Source organism: Dermacentor albipictus, chromosome 1 (genome assembly GCF_038994185.2).
Source record: "Dermacentor albipictus isolate Rhodes 1998 colony chromosome 1, USDA_Dalb.pri_finalv2, whole genome shotgun sequence".
Classification (NCBI taxonomy): Eukaryota; Metazoa; Arthropoda; class Arachnida; order Ixodida; family Ixodidae; genus Dermacentor; species Dermacentor albipictus.
Window position 1 is genome coordinate 45758189 of NC_091821.1, and position 24192 is coordinate 45782380.

General features: G+C 44.8%; 1 protein-coding gene and 1 long non-coding RNA gene across 2 annotated transcripts in view; both read right to left on the minus strand.

Annotated features, from left to right (window-relative positions):
- The window catches only part of LOC135906084 (sulfotransferase 1B1-like), a 456107-nt gene extending 432154 nt beyond the window's left edge, over positions 1-23953 (minus strand). Inside the window, exons 1-4 of the mRNA XM_070532861.1 lie at positions 23896-23953; positions 23496-23715; positions 17755-18321; positions 9772-10390 (exon numbers count right to left, since the gene is read on the minus strand). The gene's annotated coding sequence lies outside the window, so the exon portion shown is untranslated. The remainder of the gene's footprint in view (positions 1-9771; positions 10391-17754; positions 18322-23495; positions 23716-23895) is intronic.
- Positions 14132-16737, minus strand: LOC135905330 (uncharacterized). The gene is made up of 3 exons (XR_010565385.1): positions 15549-16737; positions 15152-15216; positions 14132-14498 (listed from the first exon to the last, which is right to left on the minus strand). It is a non-coding gene; the product is annotated as an uncharacterized lncRNA (long non-coding RNA).
- Positions 23954-24192: the final 239 nt, after the last annotated feature.

The window sequence follows — 24192 nt, forward strand, 5'->3', positions numbered from 1 at the left end:
CGAGAGGTTGCAAGGTGTCCGAACTTTCGGCAGTTGTTATACATTATGGTCTATGGGGAGAATGGCGGTGCCGCGAAGCTGACCGAATAATCGGGCATGTCCGAATTTTCGGAGTCCGGAAAATCGGTCGGCGACTGTACAGCATAAAACTATTTGCCAAATTTTATACACAAGAAAGTGCACATAAAAATATTTTGCCACTATGTAGGACATAACTAAAGAACACCAGCTATACAAAAACCAATGACAATTCAAATCTACATAAAACTCCCATGAATGGCAGTATATTCAAGCCTCCAGTACAAAAAATTTTTTCAAAAGTTGTGTCGAGAAGCAATTCCCCTTAATAAATGGGTGTCAGTGTTTCTACAAAAGGGTTAGAAAATGCCTTCAGGCATACCGTAGGGAGTTTCATAACTAGCACATGAACACATCTGCCTAAAAAGCCCCACGCCCTGCTTGTATTCCTTAGTCATTTTTCTGCATTCTGTTATATGTCACCATTTGGACCCCTTAACACTGAGTGCACAAAACCAAAAAACAGCCTATTAATACACTGAATTTTTAGCCTGTAAAGGGGCTGTGTGCCAATGGGGCTGCCAACTCTAGTGTGAGAACAAACAATATTTGTTCACACATTAGTGAAACCAGTCAAAATATAATCTCACAAATTTGGAAATAAATGCACAAGGAACCTTGCTGATTATCACATTAGTGTCCCGAACAAGATCTTTTGGTGTTTACAATTCCTAGTTTAATTCCTTTTCCTCTAGTAAATGGGCTCTGACCTAGAATACTCAGTGTAGGAGACTAACCCAGACCTGGAAGCCAATGTTTAAATCTTGCATACTTCTAGTAACTTTACATGCTGTTTGAATAGATATCGGCACCTTGCAGTCTACAGGGAGCTGAGTTAGCTGCAGCACACTGCTTTTTGTGAAAATGTAATACACAAGTGCCCGCAAATATCACTATGTATTTGCCGTTGTATAGGACATAACTCAAGAAGTAGCTAAACAAAAACTAATGGAATATATGAGATCTGCATGAAGAACTCTACAATTGGCTCTCTTTTTAAACCTCTAGTACAAATAATAAAAATATTTCGAGTATTATTCAATCAAAACGTTCCCCTTGCTCCAGTGACCTACAACATAGCGACGCAAAGTTTAAGGCAAGTCCTCTTGAAGCGAATCTGGGCTGTCTTCCCAAGGGCTTCTGTTAAAGACGGGGATTTTTCCTGCATTTGCCTAAACTACTAAAATACTAAAAAAATACTACAATACTAAAATGCCATACTAAAATCTTTGTGAATGTGCAATTGGTATTGGCACACCAACAGAAAAAGAGAACAGTTCTGTGAAATGCAGGATTGACTATAACTTTGTTCGACATTTACATTTTGACTCCATATCTTTGTTTTGTGTTTTGTAATGAGTGTTTCACCGGTGACTGCCGCTAAACATTGAACATAACTGCTTCATGACAGTGCGACAATTTTCACTAACAGAAAATTATAGCAGTGGCAGGCATTAGAAATACAGTACTTGATAACGTCTACTTTGTAAGAACTTAGACTAGCACCAGTTCTGAGATACACATACCCAAAAAGTAATGATCAAATAGATTTCTCTTCCACACAAAATTGTCCCACAAGGCTTACAGAAGGCTTTTTGGCAAAGTAATATCTGAAAGAGCAAAGCATGTTCCACCAAAGATGGTGACAAATATTTCAGAGCTGCCAGTCTGAGGACTCCTACAAACTGACAACACCTTCAGCACTGACTAGCTTCAATAATGGGGTGTCAGCATTTTGCTGAAATTAATGAAACTTCAATTATTGTGATCTTGTTTAAGAAGACATTTGAAATTAACATGCAGTTCTAATCTCTGTCACTATTGTAAATATTTCCCAATTATTTTTTCAGGCTACAATTTTTAGTAATAATGGTATTCATTGCAGAAAGAGCTAGTACTTGGCATTTAATAAAGGAGGTACTGGTCATTGTAGATTTTCTGTCTTCAGCATTTGTTCTGTTCCACAGCTGTTTCTTGAAATCTGAAATGATGTACCCATCTCTTTGTTAGCGATAAACAGGGAAATCTGTCAGTAGTTTTGCTTAAAATGGAGCTGATCAACCCAATAGTTAGGCTATTTGCTAATTATAAGTTGCAACAATAATAGTACAGGACCATAAAAACAGATTGATGCTGAATAACAGCTGTGCCCAGCTACATCCACACAGCTGTGCCACACAATGTGCATGTGTTCAGAAGAGCCAAATGCCCCAGAGAGAAAGCAAGAGTAACTTACTCTTTGTCATCTTGTACAAGCAGATCATGCGCCAGATGTAATTTATGCTCAGTAAATACATAAGTGAGTCATGTGAGGTGTCTCACTTCAGGTTGCAGGTTCGAACTTCTTGTACTCTTGCTTGTTTTTATTTAGTTTCCTTTGTGAGCATAAATGACACTGTAAAAACCCGCATATAGTACGAGGTTTTTTTCCTGTTTTTAGCGTCCCGAATTTCTGCCTCGTACTATATGCGGATCCGGACAGAAATTTCAAAGTTCGACTAGAAGTTTTGGTTTCGTTATAGCTCTGTGGCTACGGCTTGGCTTCGTGATATCTGCATGGCTACAACTTGGCTTTGTTATTGCTGCCTGGCTACGGCTTGCCTTCGCTATTGCAGCGTGGCTACGGCATCGTTTCTTTGTTGAGTGCGGACCTTGGCAGTTTGTGTTAACCATGCTTCGCGAAGTGCATCGTTCTTAGTGAAGGAGCACGATGTCGGGGGCACGGAAGCAGTACTCGGCAGCTTTCAAGCGAAATGTGATTTTAGCGGCAGAGGAAATCGGCAACAGTGCGGCCGGGAGGCAGTTTGGCATCACCGAGGGAAGCATCCGCAGATGGCGATGGCAAAAAGAAGCACTTTTCGAGTGCAGCGGAACGCGAAGAAGCTTTCGCGGCTCGAAGAATCGGACATTACCGGAAATTGAACTCAAACTGACGGAATTCGTCCGAGAACAGCGAGCCGCGCATCTTGCAGTGAGCGTGGAGCTCATGCAGGCAAAAGCTAGGGAGCTTGCGATAGAAAAAGGCCTAACGAGCTCCACCTTCAAAGCAAGCAAGCATTGGATTTATCGGTATATGTGCCGTGCAGGATTTTCATTGCGCCGGAGAACTTCAATTTCGCAAAAGCTGCCGGAATCGTTTGAAGAGTTACTGGTGGCTTTCCAGCGCCACGTTATTTCATTGCGCAAGTTCAAGAACTTTCAGCTAGGGCAAATCGGCAATGCTGACCAAACACCAGTTTATCTGGACATGCCATCGCCCCTCACCTTGCACGAAAAGGGCTCGAAACAAGTTTGTGACCGGTCCACTGGGAACGAGAAGACGCGTGTTACCGTCATGTGGTCATGCACGGCAGATGGCCGCAAGCTCCCGCCCTATGTCGTCTTCAAGCGCAAGACAATGCCGAAAGGTGAGCTGCCGAAAAATGTCATCGTTAAATGCCATGAGAAAGGGTGGATGAATGAGAGCCTTGTGCTCGACTGGATAAAGTCCGTTTGGTGTAGGTGGCCCGGTGCACTGTTATCGTTCCCATCCATCCTCGTGCCGGACGCGTTTCGTGGCCATTTGGCCGACTCGGTGAAGAAGCTGTTGCGTGATTGTAATACTGAACTCCCGGGTGGGATGACGTCTCAGCTGCAGCCTCTAGATGTTTGCGTCAACAAGCCTTTCAAGGACGCGGTGAAGCGGTGCTACGCAGAGTGGATGCGGTCAGGTGAACCTGCAGTGACGCCGACTGGGCGGCTGAAGCAGGCATCGCCAGCCACGCTGTGCAAGTGGATCGTGGACGCATGGGCGAGCATCCCAGAAGACCTAGTGCGTCGCGCTTTCAAGAAGTGCGGGATCTCGAACGCGCTCGATGGCACCGAGGACGAGTACCTCTGGGAGGATATGTCAGACAAGGAATTGTCCGATGAAAGTGCAGCGGAGGACGACAGTGAATGAAGTGCTGAGTCCGATTTAAATAAATGTTTTCCCCGAGTTTCTCTCACTCGTATTAGACGCGGTAAAACTTTTTTTTTCCATTTCTCGTCCCATAAATTTCACCTCGTATTATATTCGGGTTCGTATTATACGCGGGTTTTTACAGTAGTTGTCTTGGCACATATTGTCAAAACGGTTTCTTCATCACTGGCAATCGCAAAATTTCAATTACACATAATATTCCCAGTTACTGATATGGTAGACTTCGAGCTTAATTCTCTTATCTTTCAAATGTTTATCTACCAAATAGTTTTATCATTCATTGAAACATATCCATGCAATGCACAGTGGGAACCCAAATTATAAATATCTGTTCTTGCTTTCTACCCTGTTCTACAACATAATGAAGATACAAAGCAAAACTATAAGTTTGCAATTGTCCCCCATAACCAGAGTTTCGCTTAGAATTTGAAAAACTATATTGACATCCTGGTATGGTGTGAGAGTTGCTTTGGGCACCAAGTGAACTGCGTAGCACCTGTGCTAGAGTACACAACAAAGCAGAAAATCGCACCAGATTGGAATGGCAGTGGTAAGTTAAGAAAAGATGTTTTATTTCACGCACCATTAATGTGGCTTATCATCTGCTTCTGTTTTCTTTTGTGGGAACGCATACATTGGGAAGACAATTTTTCGCACCAATCTTACCTTAGCAGGACACCAGAGAAAGGTAGAAATCAAGAACAGGTATTCACACTTTGTTGCCCACAGTGTATTATCTGGGTGTGTTTCACTCTACGAAAGACTACTGTGGTAGATAATCATAAAGACAAAAGAATTAAGAGGTATGTGTCAGTCATCCTTCCATGACCTCCAGTGCTTGTAGAAACACTTCTTTCTGTATATGTGCCAAGATGTAGGGAGGCTTTACGTAACTCAGTCATGCTTTCCAAGTTAAAAATCGGAATAAGGACAATGGCAAGAACATCGTACGAGTGATTTGTAAATGTGGTACCTAATGTAACTTATTTATGTATGTGCTGAGGGTATATTACAGCCAGTGCATAATCTGCTCTTACAGGATAACTTGTGATGAGTAAAAGAAGCCTTCCTCACATCTTCCTCTTTGTTTCCTTAAGATCTTGGTGCACCATGTGTATTGTTACAGCTGCATGATGCAGCTGGGTATATAGTTTGTTTATGTGTTCTGCTTCCTCCCTTGTCCTCATTATTCATGTGCTATCTTTGCCGTAACAAAGTACAGCTACCTGTGCTACATATTTTGTCAGCGTGTTTGCATTATGGCAAGTTTTGTATTAGTGGTTATTGCAATGTGTGAAATTGTCTCAATCTGTGAAATTGTCTGGGTCAGCTATTATACTTCGTCTTGGAAAAGTGTGTTTGTCAACATAAATAAACAATTAGTATAAATGTTGCTGTATTTATTTTTGTAATATCTGTTGTGAAGCTTTCATACACTGTTGCATGTTGTATGACAGAATAAAATTGATGCACAACTTTCTAATGTGGTATTTTTCAGATCAATTTTCAACTGACGCTAACACGCACAAGTTGTGGGGGAAAAGTGCGAACAAGAGTACCATAAGGTAAGACAGCTGTTTTTACTGTTAGATTGGATTATCAATTGCCAACCAGTTGATTTCATCAAGCATAGTATAACGCACAGCTTATGTAATCTAAGTTGGAATATTGTTTTTATTGCACTTGATTATCTGGGTCTCCTTTGTACATAAGTGCAGCCTTTATTTGTTATGTGTAGCTTACTTGCTTAAAATGTTAAATCGTAAGTTCTAAGTAAAAACACGTCTCGAAGAACAGTGAAATAGGTTTAACTTATATATGTTTTGACATTAGAGACTTGTGCAGTGCTGAATTGAACTGTTACATGAGTTACATAATATTTTGGGGTCTCGTTATGGTTCTGAGTTGCATTGCAGTGTCATGCATATGCACGTGCAGGCTACATATTGGATGTTTATTTAAGACTGTTTTGCTTGGTTGGCTATTGATTCCAGTTTAATAGTAATGAGAACTGTCTTGCTTTCATGGTGATTCTGTGCTGACTAATACATTTGAATTTTCCAGAAGACGACAAAGGGTGATGAAATGTTAACTTTTTGTTGCTAACCTGCCATATCCTTTTTGGCAAGTTTGCTATGGGTTTTCTTATATGTTGTCTTTTTACAGTAGTCATCTTGAGAACTAGCCGTAGTCGTGTGTACTTAAAGCAAAAGTTGGTGACACATTTTGAAAAGCAGCTTGACACTGCCATCTGAGAGTCAAATGACTTACATGGATTAGTTATTTTACTCTATTTGCAAGAGTCCTGCACCACACACTAAGGGTAACTTGACACACACTGCTGGAGTCATCAGACTCATCAAGATTAGTTACCCGAATCCTTCAGCAGTGGTCATGTGACCCTTTATCTTGAGTCGTCTGACTCATGCTGAATAGTTAACGGACTCCCTCAGCATTGGTCGTGTAACCCTTTTGAGAGGGTTAGGAGACTACTACAAGAGAGTGTGCATGACTATTGTGTGTCGAGTCACGTAACCACCTTGTATCGAGCACAGATAGTCTCGGGACTCTCTTCCGAAAGAGAGTTCGGGTGTCTCCCACAAAGTGTGTCGTGTACGTGGCGAGTCCAGACTCTCCGAAAAAAGTAAGATACTCCTTTTTTTCTTAGTGTGTACCATCTGAGCTAACCAGGCGGCTAGCAGAGGGCAGGGCGAAGTCGAACTTGTCGACAACACGAAGCAAAGGCAAGTGTTGTGGACAAGTTCCACTTCCCCCTGCCATCTGCTAGCCGCCTGGTTAGCTCAGCTAGCTCGGATAGTAGAGCGGCTGCTCGGAAAGGCGGTGGTCCTGGGTTCGAAACCCGGACCAGGATGAATTTCTCTTCAACTCTGAGGCTTCCTTTCGAGGAACCCGTATCGGTTTCCTTTGTAGCTATTGCTACGAACGGGTGGATGTCTGATTTTCTCTTTATTAATTACTTCTCTCCACCTTGCGGGTTTCCGCAGAACTACTACGTCAGACACCCTGTATACCGCATAGGTGTCCTTTGCAGAAAGAGGCAGGCCTGTGTTTCTGCTCGACATTTCGTAATGACGCAGCTGAGGCCATCGCCTCTATGCGCCTTAGTGTAATGTGCAAGCGACTTAGGGGCCACGCAAAGAGCCACCCAGCAACAGTTCGACGACTTCTCCCCTGTGTTTTCTGTCATTCGTGGTTGTCGGAGGATCAGTCGCGGTCTTACTTTACGAAATATGGCGGTAAGACAGGAGAAATAAAATGATGTGATGTGTCAGTTGACTAAACCCAACTGGATTTTTTTTTCATAGGAGCATTATTTACTCATATTCGCGTCCCTTTTTTTACACACTGTATAGGTGACGTTGGACTGCTTCGTGAAGCCACAAAGCTTTGGAGAACCATCGTATCAGGCATATGCTAAGGTATGCAGAGCACCCTAAAGTTATTTGCTTTCAGCCTGCGAGATTCCTTCCTGCACAAGAAAAAGTGTGCGCACATACATAGTCCAATATAGCTAATAGACTCCGTATACAGCGTGTCCCAGCTGAGCTTAGCCAAATTTTAAAAATATGTCGATGCACTCTAAGGCGACCCGACCAAAATGCACGTTGCTGACTGTTGTATGTAGTAAGTGACACTTATCTTTGTATTCTGCTTGATTGCATAATTAGTAAATAATTCACTAACTTCTGAAGCAACGAAGTTATGTAGAAAATTTCTATTAGAAAGTTATAGAGCGGTTTGCAAACTGCCTAAATAAACAGTTTTTCTGTCAAGTATGCCGCCCGAGTCCAAGGACTTGGAGCCGCCACCTGAGGCCACCACAACGAAATTGCCGGCCATTCATTAATAAAGTTTCTTCTCTCTCTCTCTGTCAAGTATTAGTCGTTTTCCACTTACTGCAAATGCCCGAAGAAAAAAACAAAAAAAACGTGACATGCCCCCTTGGGCACCGTGATTCCAATGCTGCCAAAAGTTCCGCGTGCAAACGAACATATAGTATTCAGCAGGATGTGTTTCCACTTAAATGGCCACAGGGCAGCGACACAGACGCTGGCTGTGTTATTTACGCCATCAACCGTTATCGCTTGCGCTGCGATAACGGTTGCCCTGTCGCCTTTTAAGTAGTTTTTCTTTAAGAGGAAGCTTTAGCACGGGCCCATCTCCGACGCGGCCTATTCAAATACATGCAAAACGCAAAAGCTTTTTCTGAGATAACCCCTGGACCGATTTTTATGAAATTTGTTGTACTTGAGAGAGAAAGTTAAATTCTAGTGACTGTTGAAAGCGGAATTTGGATTTAGGGCATGAATTTTATGAAAAGGATTTTCAAAAATGCGCAAGTTCGAACAAGATAGACGCAGGAAGTTTATAATAGCTCTGCATCAAAAACAGATATCGGGGTACTGTAAAAGGCATCCATTCGATCATTCAAAGCGGACAAATTCAACTCCTCAATTTCTATCTTGGGTGAATTTGTTGCGTTGTGTACAAGGTTTCTGCAAAAGCTGTATTTCCATATTACTCCACTTCTTTAGATTCACATATAAAAAATCAATTTTGTCCGCTTTAGATGTACTATGAGATGCAATTCACAGAATTGTGATACCATTTTTGCTTTCCGAGTTGGAGAGTTGTAAACTTCATAGTTTCGTTTTCTGAAAATGTTCGATTTTTGCCGATATTTTGTAAAAGCTTGACGATCGAAATCGAAAATTCGAAACCAACAGTCACTGGATTTTAAGTTTTTTTTTTTATTACAAAAAACCTTGTCAAATTTGGTGCAGTGGTTTCTGAGAAAAACGAATTCTCCTTTTCTCCGTGTATTTAGATAGGAGCACCCGAGCTAAAGGTTCCTCTTAACTACAAGGCTTTACTTTCGAGGAACCCGTATTGGTTTCATGTGTAGCAATTGCTGCGATTGGGTGGATGTCTCATTTTCCCTTATTTAACTACACACAATAGTCAGCAGCATGCATTTGGGCACGCCATCTTAGAGTGCGTCGGCACATATTGAAACTGTGGCTAAAATTATCTGGGACACCCTGTATAACTAATAATTATAGAACAAGGTAACGAGATAAGTCCAAGAAATTAAGAATTATTTCCAGTAGTCGCAAGAATGCCTTCTTGGTTCTCAAATTAAATTCGGAGGCTCGCTTTAAGCACGATAATGGAGATATTGGGCTGGAACATTCACAAGTATAGGCGAGACCATCTAAATGCTGATACCTTAAAGCGTTGAAAGTATCCGATAAATTAGAAACAATATTTGGAGCACGCACGATAAATATTAGAGTGTACGCTCTTTGGATACGCCGGCGTTGGAGAAACGGCTGCCATGCGCCAAAAAGTCGGACGACTCGCTCGCAGCCGTCAGTAATAAAACCGTTGGACGGGGTGACATATACTGACTCAATTTAAGGAAACACGGCGACCCGGACAACTTACCATACAGAAGTGAAAACGAAGTTTTTTAGTCAACTGTGATGATGCTTGTGGGCCCAAGGGCTCAGTACACAGTGAGAAAGACATTGAGAACTGACATTGTCTTTATCCCTTGTATGTCAGGGCGGCTATGGTATTTACTTGCACAAAAAACAAAGGAATACATACAACGTTTAAACAAGTCTACAGCAGGCTTCGCGGTACTATTGTATACTTGTGAGAAGCTACGCGGTAAAGTTCGCTGTCTTCCAAGTGTCCGCTCTCACCTGACAGGCGACTAACCCACGCGCAGTACCCTGGCGATGTCCTCACGGTATTCCGATTGACCGCGGCTGTGGCGTCTGGCGGAGCTGCCGCGCCCTGGCACCCGGGGAGGAGGGAAGAGGTCGCTCACAGCTCTGGGCTCGAGGAGCGTGACAGGTCCGTTGGCGGTCAGCTCCCCTGGCTCCTGCCAGCGTAGCAGGCCTGGCATCACTTCTGGCGTCCACGCTAACTGCAGCGCTGTTCCGCTTCAGCAGCGGCTCTCAGGCGGGGCCAGATGCACGGCCACCAGGGCGAACCGTCAGCCGCCGGAGTCGTTCCCTAGTCCCGATGAGCCTCGGACGATTGCCCGAGTGGGCCGTTAGCCGCTCGTTTGTGGGCTGGTCCGGCTGTGCTCCACGAAGAGGCACCTATTAGGCGCCATTGGAACACGTCCCACCGGGTTCTCGCCGCGCGCTCTCCGCGCCTGCCATGCCGGCGGATGCCGTCAAGCACACTTCGTCCACTATGTCCCTCCAATAGACTCGTCTCCAGTCATCACACTACTAAAGTACGTTGTGCCGTAAAGCTTGTTCTTGCACATGGCACAATGGCCCGAAGTGTAGCCCACAACGCAACAAGAACCTACAACAACCATAAAAAGTTTTCATGTTTTTGAACAGTTTTCTTCAGCTATTAATCTCATTTTGCACCCAAACGCTAACAATGGTTTCTAAGTGCAGTAGACCGGTTATTTAACAGTACAGCGCGAGCGTCGACTGGCCGTCCGGTCAGCGCCTTCAAACAGCACGAAACGACGAGATCAGCAAGCGTAGCGCTTGGGCGCAAAGTTCACTCGAAGCGCAAGTTTCATCTAGTGGGCTCTTCACACAGGCATGACACCGCGCCTGTCGCGATTTACTCAGTGGAAGTTTCCCTGCTTATCGGAGACAGCAAGTGCACGTGAACGCGCGTTTTTACAGCGAAGCTGTATATGGCTAGCCGATTCGTCCGGTCGTCTGTCGCGTGTACGCCGAGTACTCCACCGGCGCAATCCTATGCGCAGCGCGAAAAAGAAAAGAGAGATAGAGATTCTTATTTGTGGAAGAAAAAATTGGGTTAAAGTGCAGCGTAGTAACTGTCTCTCAGATGAGGACACCTCAACCGCGCTGCACAAGGGGGAAGGGATAGAAAAGAGTGGTGGAAGAAAGAGGGAAGGAGAGAGATTCTTGGTTTGGGAAGGAAAAACATGGGGTGAAGTGCAGCACAGTAACTGTCTCTCAGATGAGGACGCGGTTAAAGAGGGAAGGAGCAGCAGCGTGGGGAGGGGGCTCAGAGGCGATCAGCTAGGGCGATGTCCTCGGCGAACACCGGAATCGCTCGGAAGAGGCGCTTCTGGCTCGAGATGCAGCCCGAGGGGTGCCGTAGATTGTCCACCGTTGCACAGGGAAGGTTGTGTGTACGGTAGACTTTTGCGAGGGCCGCGCGCGCGTTCGAGAAAGTCGGGCACTCACACAGCAAGTGTTCCGAAAGGGACGCGCGCAACTGGCTGCGCCAGTAGTGACGTCGTTGCTCTACGTCGGAGTCAAGCGCGCGCACAGCAGTTTCTCTCAGGCTCCGAAGTGGGTAGGGCACGCGTCATACGTACTCCTGATGAGTAGGCAGCTTTCGATCAGTAACGCTGCGAGTAGAACTGTGAACGAGGTCGTCTACGCCGCACCGATGCTACAGCCCGGGCACAAGAACAGGCTCGTGCAGCCGAGCGCAAGCAGCAACTGCGTGCCGAAGAACCGGCAGCTATACCAAGCAGTCGTTTAATGAGTCGTCGGGATTAATCCAGTGATAAACCGGGGCCACACATTTCAGCTTTGCTGGTTAACCCTCTGTACGGAGTGCTTGGGCGGTGATTTTTATAACAAATTCCGAGCTGTCTGGTGTATTAGCGGCGAGAATTAGGAGTGGCGCCCTCTCGCGAGTGACGTCACGGCCAGGACGCCGCTCGCTCCGGCTCGCTCGGCTGCCCCGCGCGCTCGTTCCCTTCGTGTATGCTTGGGGTATGGGTGGCTCGAGCCGTACGTATTGAAGAATACGTCGGCTTCTTTCAGCTGCCATACCTTAACCACAGTTTCTTCTTCAAAAGCGTGTGAGTCGAGAAACTTTGCGGCTTGGATATCGCAAGCTAAGTAGCGTTAAAGGGGTCTACTAGGTTTTGCAATGCATATATGCGCCGTGTCTATCGGTAAATTTTGACTAAAAAAAGAATATCTGCAAATTCAACGCGCGAAGTTGTGTATGATGCTTCGCTAAACACTTAACATTCCTTTCGTATTTAGCTATGAGAGGCATTGCATTTTACGTGGAAGAAAAATTTGGTAATTGCCGTCAACATGTTATCCGATGTTAGAAAGACACTGCCCAGCGAAGCTGTCATCATGATTCATATTACTCTGGTGTGTTGTTCTATTCAAATATGGCCATTCAATAATGCGTAAAAAAATAGTTAGGCGCGCATTTCTTATGAAAAAGTTTGCTGCTACTTTCATCCCCCTCTGAAACAGGCCTCCAAAAAACGAATTGCTCATGGCTGCTAACAAGACGGCGCGTCATGTAGAGTATTTACATAGTTAATTCACAAACACCATAGTAGCAATCACCTGAGAGAAAAGTTTCGTTGTTAAGATCGAGAGCCGCTCAATTGAAAGTGATGAAATGTTTCATAGTGGCCCTCAGTAGCCTTTATCGGCAATATGGCACACCCCTGATCACGTAACGGTAGCAATCGACTGTGCGTATGGCGAGGCACGCTATGTTCGCGAAACCCATCAGTTCACTACAACTTCGAATTAAAACCATAAAACATTTTTTTTTTACAGCCCCAACTGGAATGGCTAAAGTATTCTCGAGGTACTACACCGCAGCTTAGATTGCCTACAAAAGGAAAATTCAAGCACCTTCTGTCTCACCATGTCTCGATCCAGCGTTATTTAATTATACAAACGTATAACTATTCGCTTCGTCGGTACATAAAAGAGAACCTTGCAGGCTAAATTAAGTTTGCTCCAATCCAATGGCAAACATTCATAAAGAAAGCACCACAAGCCTTGCATATACTTTCACTTGATTTCTGACCCTCCATCGGGGGAATTTCGATATCTTCAATATGTCCCATACTACTATAGTCGGATACAACTTTAGAAAAAAGGGGAGGCCCCGCCCAGATGACCGAAGCGGCGAAGTCACCGGCCGTCCGGCGCATGACGTCGGTCCAGAATGCGCGCCCATTGGTGCACCCGCCTCGGAAGAGTAAACGCCCCCTTTTTTCTAAAGTTGTATCCGACTATAGTCATTGACGCTTCGACTTCTTTCTGGCTGCAGCTATGCGGTCCAGCAGGCATACTTCACTAAAAAAATTGGGCCGAACAGCCTGTGTCAGTTCGCCAAACAGATTCGTCATGTATATTCCTCAAGCAACAAGCACCAGTAAATTTCTCAAGTGAGTTTGATTTGATTTGATTTATTAATTTCCATTTACACACACACATGTACAGAGGAGTGGTAAATGGAGGTGGATGAGGGAAAAAAGCCGCACAGACGCGGCTTGAGGTAACCTCACCACCTTACGTACAATATGGCTGCATGAAGTAACACATCAAGCGCCATATAAATTACATTTATATAGTGGCCATAAAACATTGCAGTTATACAATATATGAAAGGACAGTGAAATATTTCCACAATAACAATGCAAAACACACTGCGGCATTGAAATAAATAAATGATATACACTTGGTAACATAGACAAAAAAAGAGGAACGTAACATACATTATTAATCATTAACAAGCGCGCTCTAAAGAGGTGAGTTGAACGTGTAGCACGGAAAAGGGAATATATATTGGTACATTCCTATTTGTACTCTGCAAGTAGCTGTAAGCCTTCATTAACATTACTTCAAATTTCCGCCGCTTAAAAAAAATGAACACGTGAAGAACCACCTAATGTTTACAAGCAGTTAAAGAAGCAAGTGAGGCGTGTAGAATATAAGCTCCAGTATTAGTTAAGTCCCCGTGCTACTGCCGAGCGTTTCTGTGAGGAAATGCAAAAATTCGATATTATACCATGAACTACTCGTCGTGAGCTAACCTGTTTTAGCGGAATAAAATCAATGTAACTGCTGCAGAAGTCATATATAGCCAGCTTTGTGACATACTTGTTGCACCGCGGCAGGTATGGTATCATAACTGGATTCCTATAGGCTATGCCTTTGCGATTGTCTATCCGCGTATGAAAAACCCGCAATGGGCTGGTCTGCGTCGCTTCGGCTGGCACTGTAGCGTTGCCTTCGAGAGCTGCATTGTTGTCTAAGAAATTAGCTCTTAGAACAAATGTTCGCAAAGGAAGACGTAAAAATATATTTGAGACGACCACCATGAGTATACAAGCAGAGAGAACGAGGGCGAACAAACGAAAACACCGCAGAATGCGCCCGGACAACACCCGAACTGTAGCAGACGACAGGCACGAGTCCGTGCCCTGACGTCACGCGAGCGGCGCTCGCAGCGCCGCTCGCGTTCGTTCTCGGGGCTAATAACAGTTCGGGCGGTATCATATTTAGCGTATTGCCAATATGTCCATTGGCAACGGGTCGAAAGCTTATATGACTGCTCTTTTCGGGCTTTTGGGGCATTCATCCAACGTTGTGGCACCAGGTAAGCAGCAGCAGATCCCGTACATAGCTCCACCGGACGGCGTCAGCTGAAAAATAAAGTTAATTACAACGATGTGTCATTTTGGCATTAACACCTTATAGGAATACTGCGCGTGTATATATACAGGCAAAACGTGCGAAATTGATGAATGGGCGGCATTACAAAGAAAAGCAATTCGCTTTTACATGCATGGCGTAGAAAATACCCCACTCGTCCCGAACAATACCGCACATAAAACACGACGAAAACATTCGATTTGCAAGCATTCCCCTATTCCCGGGCCTTATTTTCTGCACTTGAAGAGCACAAATAGACGGGCGACCGCGCGTTTGCAGAACTTGGCCTCAGCCGACGCGATGGTGCGCTACATACACAAAAGTGGCTACAACACGGCCTCTCAGACCGACTACGCCAGCGTCACAGAATTCCTTCTATACTCGCACTCAAGACAGATTCGTGGTTGCAAAGCCTGTTTTCAGTCGTTCAGAAGGCAGAATGTTCAAGTTCTTGGTATTTGAGCTCCTCGGCGTTATTTGCGCGTTCTGCCGGCGCAAGCAGCACACTCCAGTGTTATCACTTCCGGGAATCGCTCGTGGCATTTTCGCAAGCGTGAGTACCTAAAGAGGGTATGTGCTGTTGCGGGGCCACAAAGAGTGTCACAGACTTGATTCACTGAGGTTCAGTACACGCCAAACTTACCTTCTCAAAAACGACCGAGCTGCTTTCCGCTCACTTCGTCACAGCGCCAGGCGCGGCAAGCGTGCCTGAAAAGTATCACAAACAGTAACAAAATTAAATACAATAATGGTCGCGGTCAGACAAAACGTGACGAACTTGCCCCATGCAGTAACATTCTGTAGGCACGAAAAGGGGCCGCATCATACGGCCGAGCGCGCCCCAAAACTACCGAAAATTGTTACACTAATGTGCGATCCATAGAAATCGTCGCAAGCATCTCCCAGTGCGAGTCATATACTCAAATTAGCTGCGCCAGATCGGCCGAGCTGCTTTTCGCTAACTGTGTCACAAGGCTCGCTACCGTGCCGTAAGCCTGAATTCCCTGAAATGCAGCGCAGACTGAAACAAAATTTCTCACCTTGCCGTAGTCCAATAGTGCAGTGGTGCCGTGAAGTGCAGAAGGAACGCAAGAATACGCCGGGAGCCCAACCAACCAGGCTACTTCCAAAAAGAAGAAAGAGAGAGAGAGACGGGTCGCCGAACTGGCGAACTTCACAAGCACAGTCGGCCTCGCTCGCTTCAGCGGCGTGTCTGGCGCATGACGAATGTATCTGGCTCGTTTGGAGTGCCGTGAGCTTGTTGCTAGGTGACGCAAGAAAAGTAAGTCGCAAAAGATAAGGTAATTTGTATCCAAAACTTTTTTTTCACTTTTAGCGGGAAAGAATAAAAAGATAAAACACGGTCTGTTAACTTCATTTCACATTCTTATTTTCCGATGCTCGCCGGAGCTAACGGATGGCGTTAATATTAGCGTGGCGTATTTCCTGTTGCCAGTTCTCGCCGAGTGTACCCTCTTGTTGAACTTCTTTCTCCATGCTGGTAGGAAGAGCCTAGCAGACGAAAGTTGCGCTTCGATTGAACTTGGTGCGCATGCGCTACTCTTGCTGATCTCGTCACTTGGTGTCGTTGGAAGGCGCTGCCCCGTTGGCCAGTCGACACTCGCGCGGCAGTGTTAAAAAATCGGTAGGCTGTACGCTGAAATTTATGTTGGCAAGACAAGGTACTGTCCTTATTCAGAAAGCCCACGACGGTCATCGAACATTCAGTCGATAAACATTTCCCCGTTTTCTTTCAAACAGCGGTTGCAGTAAGCATAAAGGAATTAAGGGCTCTACCCAACACACCAACACACACGTGGATTGCCTTGCTATCAGCATTCCAACGCTGTACAAGCTATCATCAGGAAGCAACTACCACAGTTATCACTGTTTACGAACTGTATCGCATCGACTGAGCAGTGATCTCAACAAGCCTTTCTTTCTTTCTTTCTTTCTTTCTTTCTTTCTTTCTTTCTTTCTTTCTTTCTTTCTTTCTTTCTTTCTTTCTTTCTTTCGCTTCTTCCACAAGCTCGCGTAAAACCACCGCTCCTCTTTCCTAACAGCTTCTGTGTGCTGTGGTGATTTTTTGCCGCTTACAATAAAGACAACACCTACATGTTAAAAATTTCTTTGAGCGCATGACCATCTTATTGCACATAAAGTATCCAATCTCTACAGCCTATTGAAACACATTTATCTTTGAAAGACACAGTCTTCCCCATTGGCCACGCCTCAATGTCGAAGCTACTCTTTGCAGTGCTCGTGCCCTTATCATGGCACCATTGCTTATGTGGCCTTTTTTTCACTTCGTTGCACCGCTGCTATGTTTAAGCTTCGTAGTTGCCACATATTATTTGAGTACGAGACGCATGTCTCGCCATTTCCTTGCATATCTTGTACTGGCTTGCTATAATGGAAGACCGTAGCTTCCGGTAACGCCTCCTTACTATGAACACTGGTGTTTACTGTGGCAGCTTCAATGTACACATCCGAGACACTTTCAGGCACCGAGGCTCCATATACACATACCGTTTGAAACATTCATTTAGGTCAACAGGACCATCCTGACGCCTACACAGACACGTGTTCCTTGACTGTCATTGCATTCTGCAGTTTTTCCGCATGTCAGCTTAAGGCAGAACTCACGGCTTTGCGCAAGTTCCCGTGCGTATCAAACAATTTGAACCGGGCGTTCGTGATCCTTAGCATGTACTGCTCCTTGTTTCGTGGCCGGACTACATGGATTTGAGATCACCGCCGCCACTTAGCTACAGCTAGCACGGTGGTATCGGTGATCTCAAATCGCCCGCCACCACCGTGCTAGCAGTATAAGCGGCGGCGTGTGAACTACTGCTCATCTCTTGCAACCTAAGCTTCAACTCAAGGACCTTTTGTTCTAGCACCATCAGTCTCAGCTGCTGCTCTGCCTTCTCTCGCACAGCTGCGCGCTCCTGCCATTGGACATATTGCGTTATTGTACGTTCCTCCTCTACCCATTGCCTTTGCTCTGCATCTTTGAAACCAAGTTATCTGCCAAGCTTGTCTGTTTCCATGCTTCACTGATGTGTGTGAGCATTGCCTGTGGATGTTACAAGCCAGTCCTGGCAGGCTCGCCTATTGTGATGATTGTGGGCCCATGGACTCTGCACACAGTGAGAAAGATATGAAGAATTGACATTGTCTTTGTCCCTCGTATGTCAGGGCGCGTATAGCATTTACATACACACAAAATACAAGAATACATACTGCACTTAAACTAGTCTAGAGCAGGCTTTGCAACTCTGTTTTAGTCGTGCGCGTCTACGGGGTAAAGTTCGCTGTCTCGCAAGTGTCCGCTCTCACCCGACAGGCGACTAACCCACGCGCAGTAGCCCGGCGATGTCCTCACGGTGCTCCGAATGACGGTGCCCGTGGCGTCTTGTGGAGCTGCCGTGCCTCGGCACCGGGAGAGGAGGAATAAGACGCTCACCGCTCTGGGCTTGAGGAGCGTGACAGGCTCGTTGGCGGTGAGCTCTCCTGGCTCCTGCCAGTCTAGCAGGGCCGGCAGCACTGCTGGCGCACACGCGAACTGCAGCGCTGTTCCGCTTCGGCGGCGGCTCTCAGGCGGGACCACAGGCACGGCCACCAGGGCGAACCGTCAGCCGCCGGAATCGTTCCCTAGTCCCGATGAGCCTCGGACGATTGCCCGAGTGGGCCGTTAGCCGCTCGTTTGTGGGCTGGCTCGGCTGTGCTCCAGGAACAGGCGCCAAGGCGAACCGGTAGCCGTCTCGGTCGCCACTCGAACACGTCCCACCAGGTCCTCGCTGGCCCGAGCTTGTTTGCCGACCCGTACAATTGCGAACCGCAACGCGCGCCTTACGCGCGTGACGATGATGATGATGATGACGATGATGATGAAGCCTCAAATAATGGTACAAACCTACTATGGGGGATAGGCCACGAATCGGGTGGTAATATGATTGAATAAATAAAAGAAATTGGGTAATAAATAAGTAACATAAAAAGGAAAATAAATATATAATCCAAGATGAAAAATAAACTGCGAATACATTAGATAAAGTAGTAATCAATACTATAGTAAGCCTTGCGTTGATAGGAATACTAATAAAAGAATAATAAGAAAGGATATACTGAAACTTGAGTAAGTTCAATTTTGAATAATAATAGTAAGATTTAAACGGAATTTGTGCTTTTACTTTTTGAATTTTCTAAACTGAAGTAGAAGTAAATCAATTGTGGAAGCTAAGGCCTATTAACAAGGGATTCTTTTTGTGCCACATAGAAAATTGTAAATGGCTATGCAAATATTCCTGTGGCTATATAACAATGCTGCTTAAAGGCAATCCTAAATTTTGAAGTGGAATTTCTAGACATAGTTTTCGATGAGCAGAAAACCGCCGACATGCTAATAAAAATAATCTATAGATTCCAGTTCATTGCAGAGGTAGCATAGAGGGGATACCGCCAGACCACATCTGTGCAAGTAAAAATTAAGTGTTGGAACACGGCAACGGCAGCCTAGTAAAAGAAACTTCAAATTTCAGGTCAGGACACCATTGCCGGTTCCAATAATAGTTTAGGTGCAAAAAATCTGTAGATTTTGCTAATGACAGAGCTTTTTTGTCTTCGCTCAAAGAAAATTGCCTATATCTGGCTGCAGTGATGTGCGCAGTTGCCGGCAGCACAGATAGCACAGGACCTGTTAAAGAAGCTCGTGCTAAGGAATCGGCTATTTCATTAATATCAGTATCTCGGTGGCCTGAGACCCTTACAATATGAACTAAACTTAAGTGAGGCGGAGCTAATGAGTAAAACGTGTTCAATGTCGTCGACTTTGTAGACGCAGTAAGTGCGCTGCATACAGATAGAGAATCTGTGACGATAATAACTCTTGTAGTATGAAGGGGTAATTTCCGCAAGGTAAGAACTATTGCCAGAAGTTCGGCATGAAAAACTGATGTGTAATCTGGTAGGCGAAGTGAAAAAGACCACTCGAGGGATGGCGAATTGATACCTACGCCTGCCTTCTTATCACACGAAGAAGCATCAGTCGCTATTACATTTATTTTGAAACGGGCCAAATAATCTTGTAAACGGTCATTCAAATACGTTGTGAACAGAAATTTCGCATTGTGGGGAAAAATGTCTGCAAATTCAATCTTGAGCGACCCCGGAGACCTATGACGCGGAATTATTTCTCTAAGGTGAACATTTAAAGGTGCTAATTGTGCTTGCACAAATACAACTTGTGGGGTATGCAACCGTGACCATGTGTTCTAAAAAAAATGAATTTCGTTCACTAGTAAATGCATATTGTCCACGTCGTAGCGAAGATTCATAAGCTCTTAAGTAGGTTTGAACCGTAAGCATGCGGAATCGCGTGTGAAGAGCAGGTAGGCGCGCTTCTTGGTATAATACATTATTAGCAACGAATTCAGGAAGACCTAAATATAGTCAAAGAGCTTCTCTTTCTAATAAAACAAGGGTTCTTAATTTATATTTTGCACTTCCGGAGAACAAAACGCAGCCAAATTCTAAAATCTGTCGTACATACATACGATAAATTATAATTAGTGTGTCACTTCGCCTACCAGAACGTCAGTTACTGATTCTATGTAGCGAACCTACGGCTCGTGTCCCCTTCGTTCCAATATTTTCTATGTGAGAACGCCAGTGAAGTTTTCCGTCATATATAATACCCATGTATTTAAGCGAATCTACCTGAGGAATGGTTCTCTGTTCATATACTAATGACAACTGTAACGGCCCGGAAAGCGGAAAAATAAGGACTGCACTTTTGTTTACGTTTAGTGACAGATGCAGATTGTGAAGCCATGTCTGTAGAGTACAGAGGTACGTTTGCAAAGACAGGTGAAGGGAATTAATGTCTCTAGCTGTCGCGAAAAATGCAATGTCATCCGCATAGACATACAGATTCACATCCTGGTGCAGTGGTGCTGAACTCATCAATAGGTCAAACAGTACAGGAGACAGAACAGACCCCTGGGGCACCCCTCTTGTCTGATTGAACTTTGTTGAAGAAAAGCCGTTTTGAAAACAATAAAATCTTCTGTTTCTTAGAAATTTAAAAATCCATGCCGTTATATATCTCGGAAAATTGTAAGACTGTAATCTGTCCAGCAGCAGAAAGTACTCAATGCTGTCATAAGCTTTTGCAATGTCAAGAGTCACTAAAGCAGTAACTTCTTTTCTATGCTGAGCAAGTTGGATGCGGCTTTCCAGATCGACATGCGCACACCAAATGGAGAGACCGGGCCGGAAACCTATTCGACGTGGCTCAGCAACGAATTTTCAGATATATTACCCATCATACGATCAAATAAAATTCTTTCAATTTGTTTTACCATATTTGACGTAAGAGAGATAGGCCTAATGTTGTCAAGGTTGTAGCCAGCTCCTTGTTTTTTTAAGCAACGGAATAATTTTGGCTGTCCTCCATTATGGTGGAATCCAAGCATTTTTTAGAGAATAATTCACTGTGTTCAAAATGTCATCAGAAGACATTTCAAACAACATATTTAGCGTGGAATTGGAAATGCCGTCAGGACCTGGAGCTGAGGCAGGCAGTGATCTAAGGACATTAGAGAGCTCTGACACTGTGACTTCCACAATGTCATCGGCGATGGGAGGCCTTAGTGGCCCATTCGGTTTCCATATTGTCTTCATGTTAAGCGTTAAACGTGATGTTAAGCGTTGCGCTAAGCCCTTTCCTATGAATTCTAAAGAAGCAGATAACTCGCGTGGTGAAAGAATTATCGATTCAGTGTTCGCTGGCGTCGGTATCAATTTTCTATATCGAAAGAATCTGAACAGAGCTTTTTTGTTGGTGGGCTTAGAGAGGAAGTCATCATGTTTTTCGTCATACTCGTATTTGGCATTCGATACTGTTCTCTTGAACGCACCAGCTGCGAATTTATAATCACTCCAGTTACTCGGACACTGATTGTAAAGTAATTTCTTCCACGCGGCTATAATCCCGCGTGCAATCCGAATTTCAAGGACAGGTAGTACTTTTGCATATGTTAACATTAAATTGAGACTTTTTAAAGGAACTTTTTACTACACCGCAAAGCCTCATGGCTCTGATGTCATCGGGTACCGTTTTCTGGGAGTTGAGGACCGTTTTCAAAACATTCTGAAATTTCCGGTAATTGACGGAAGTACGCGTCGGAGACTCCAGGGGAATAACAGGGCAGACAATATCAAACATAATGGTTAGATAGTCATTATTTGAGGCTGAGTCGACAGAAGACCAGAAAGTTACGGAAATTCCTGAACTGGCAAATGTTAGATCCAATGCCAATTTAGTAAGACCCTGAATAAAGGTAGCTGACTTCGTGTTTAAGCATCAAAAATTTTGATTAATTGCCCAGTCCCACAAACGCTTTCCACATGAGTCCGTTTTGAAACCCCAAGACACATGATGCGAATTAAAGTCTCTAGCTATCACAATTTCTTTCCTACAAGATTTGACAACGGTATCAAGGAAACGAATATCATGCACGCCTGTGGGAAAATATGTATTGACTAAGGAAAATGCGGAAGAACCAGGAATAGTTACATCTATTATTAGTGTCTCACACTCCGTAGACATATACTGGTAGGAAATTTTACTTTGTGGCATATTTTAGTTGTTATCAAGAAAACAAGTCCTCCGCCTCTCGATGGATGGTGCAATCAAAATAAACGATAATTTTTATATGAAAATCTTGGCCATTGGAGAGCCAAGTTTCCTGGAAATGAATAATGTCGGCAGAAAGTTATGAACAAAAATATATTAGATCAATAGCTGCAGAAATAAGGGAACGGCAGTTCCACTGTAATACCTTTAAATAACCTATGACGAATGAATGCCTACTTTAGGAACCGCTTGCTCTAAAATACTGTCTTTTAAAAAATCTTTCTTCGAAAGACTGTCTTTACCGTACTTTGTGGGTTTTGAGTGAGGGTCAGAGCTGGAAGAGTTAGGATTAGAATCTGGCTTCGAAAGACTAACTTTCGCAATTTTTTTGTTTTTGAGTGCGGGACAGAGATCGGTGAATTATCGTTACGTGATCTTGTGCGTTTAAGCGTCGGGTGGTCCATTTCTACATCCTGGTTGTTTTCCGACACTGATCCAGAGAAGCATCCGTTGTAGGTCTGCTGAGTTGAAGTTGATGGCCTCGCATTGTCTGCGTCTTTTACAATAACTGATAAAGGATCCATTAGCTGTTCCACATTCGATGTTAGGGTCTGTGTAAAAATCTGCGAGCTAGCAATAGAACTCGCTAAAGGACTAAAAAGCTGAATCATTTGTGATGTCAACACTTGAGCTAGAGTCTCCGACAGGTTTGATGTTAATCTAATCGTTCCATAGCTTTTGACAACGCCTTTTCGACCGCTGTCGCAATAGAATCGGAAAGGGCTGAGTCTGCAACCATTTGCTGACGGGATGTCACTCCTGCATATTCCTTATACCTTCCCTGGACCTCAGCAACACCATCACGGCGTGAGCAACGTATTTTTGCAATTACATATATAATTTGTATTTCCTGTGATCTTGCAGGACAACTCGAGTAGTTGGCGGGATGACCACCACCACAGAGACAACATTTCTCTACTTTGGACGAACAGTCACTAAAATTTTGGCTGTCTCCACAAGCACGCCAGCGGGGTGCAGATCTGCAGCCCCAAACGCTGTGACCGAATCGCCAACATTTGTTACATTGTAGAATGCGAGCCAGAGCTTATACCTTGTAAATTAGGGGCCAGACATTAATTTTCGTTTGCCGCATCGTTCCAGCACGTGTAACTATGACTGACTCTGTTGGTATCTTCTTATTGTCAATCACTCGACTACACCGGTGAACGGAGATGACTCCAGCCACCGAGAACATTTCTAAAATTTCTTCACGGGTTAAAGTGACGTCCACCCCTCGTACAATGCCTCTAGAGCATGCGAGATGTGGCGGTACGAAACAGCTCACCGGATGGGAAGCGAACGCGGAACAATTCAGCAGTTCTTCGACACAGGTCTGGCCTGGCGACCAGCATAGTATACCCCCTCTGCCGAACTGATGAACCTCTGTGATCCGTCGGAAATGAGGTGAGGCCTTCTGCAATTCGCCCTGTATCATTTTTGGGTTTTCCATATTGCCCATACCGCCGTCGGTCGGCACCATGGCCACACGAACAGTGCCGGCTCCACTGCGAAAAAAAAAAAAAAAACTCAAGCGGCAGCTCCTGAGGAGCTACCGAGGCTGACCACGGGGAAGCTCCGTAGCCAGGTGATGCTACAGACATCAAGTAAGGCTAACACAAAAACACATAAAAAAGGGTAACGTGAATTTACAAGCTGAGCAAAGAAAATACCACCCGATACTTGACCTAAGCCCCCAAAGCAGAAGCCAGAACCGAGGAACGCAATTCCTAAGCGCAGAGCTAGATCGAACGCTGCCGCTCGTACGACACTTCCTCTTCGTCCACAATGTCCGTCCAGCAGGCTCGTCTCCACTAGTCACATCGACATAGAATTTTCTGTAAGGGAATAGTGCGGCCGCGGCCGAAGTAGAGGCGCCACACGCCGCGAAGATGTCATGGCCGCGTCACGGTAACGCCTCCTTAACAGGGGAAGGCTAACCGTTCTGCAGGCATTCACAACAAAGTTTCGTCACTCACTCACTC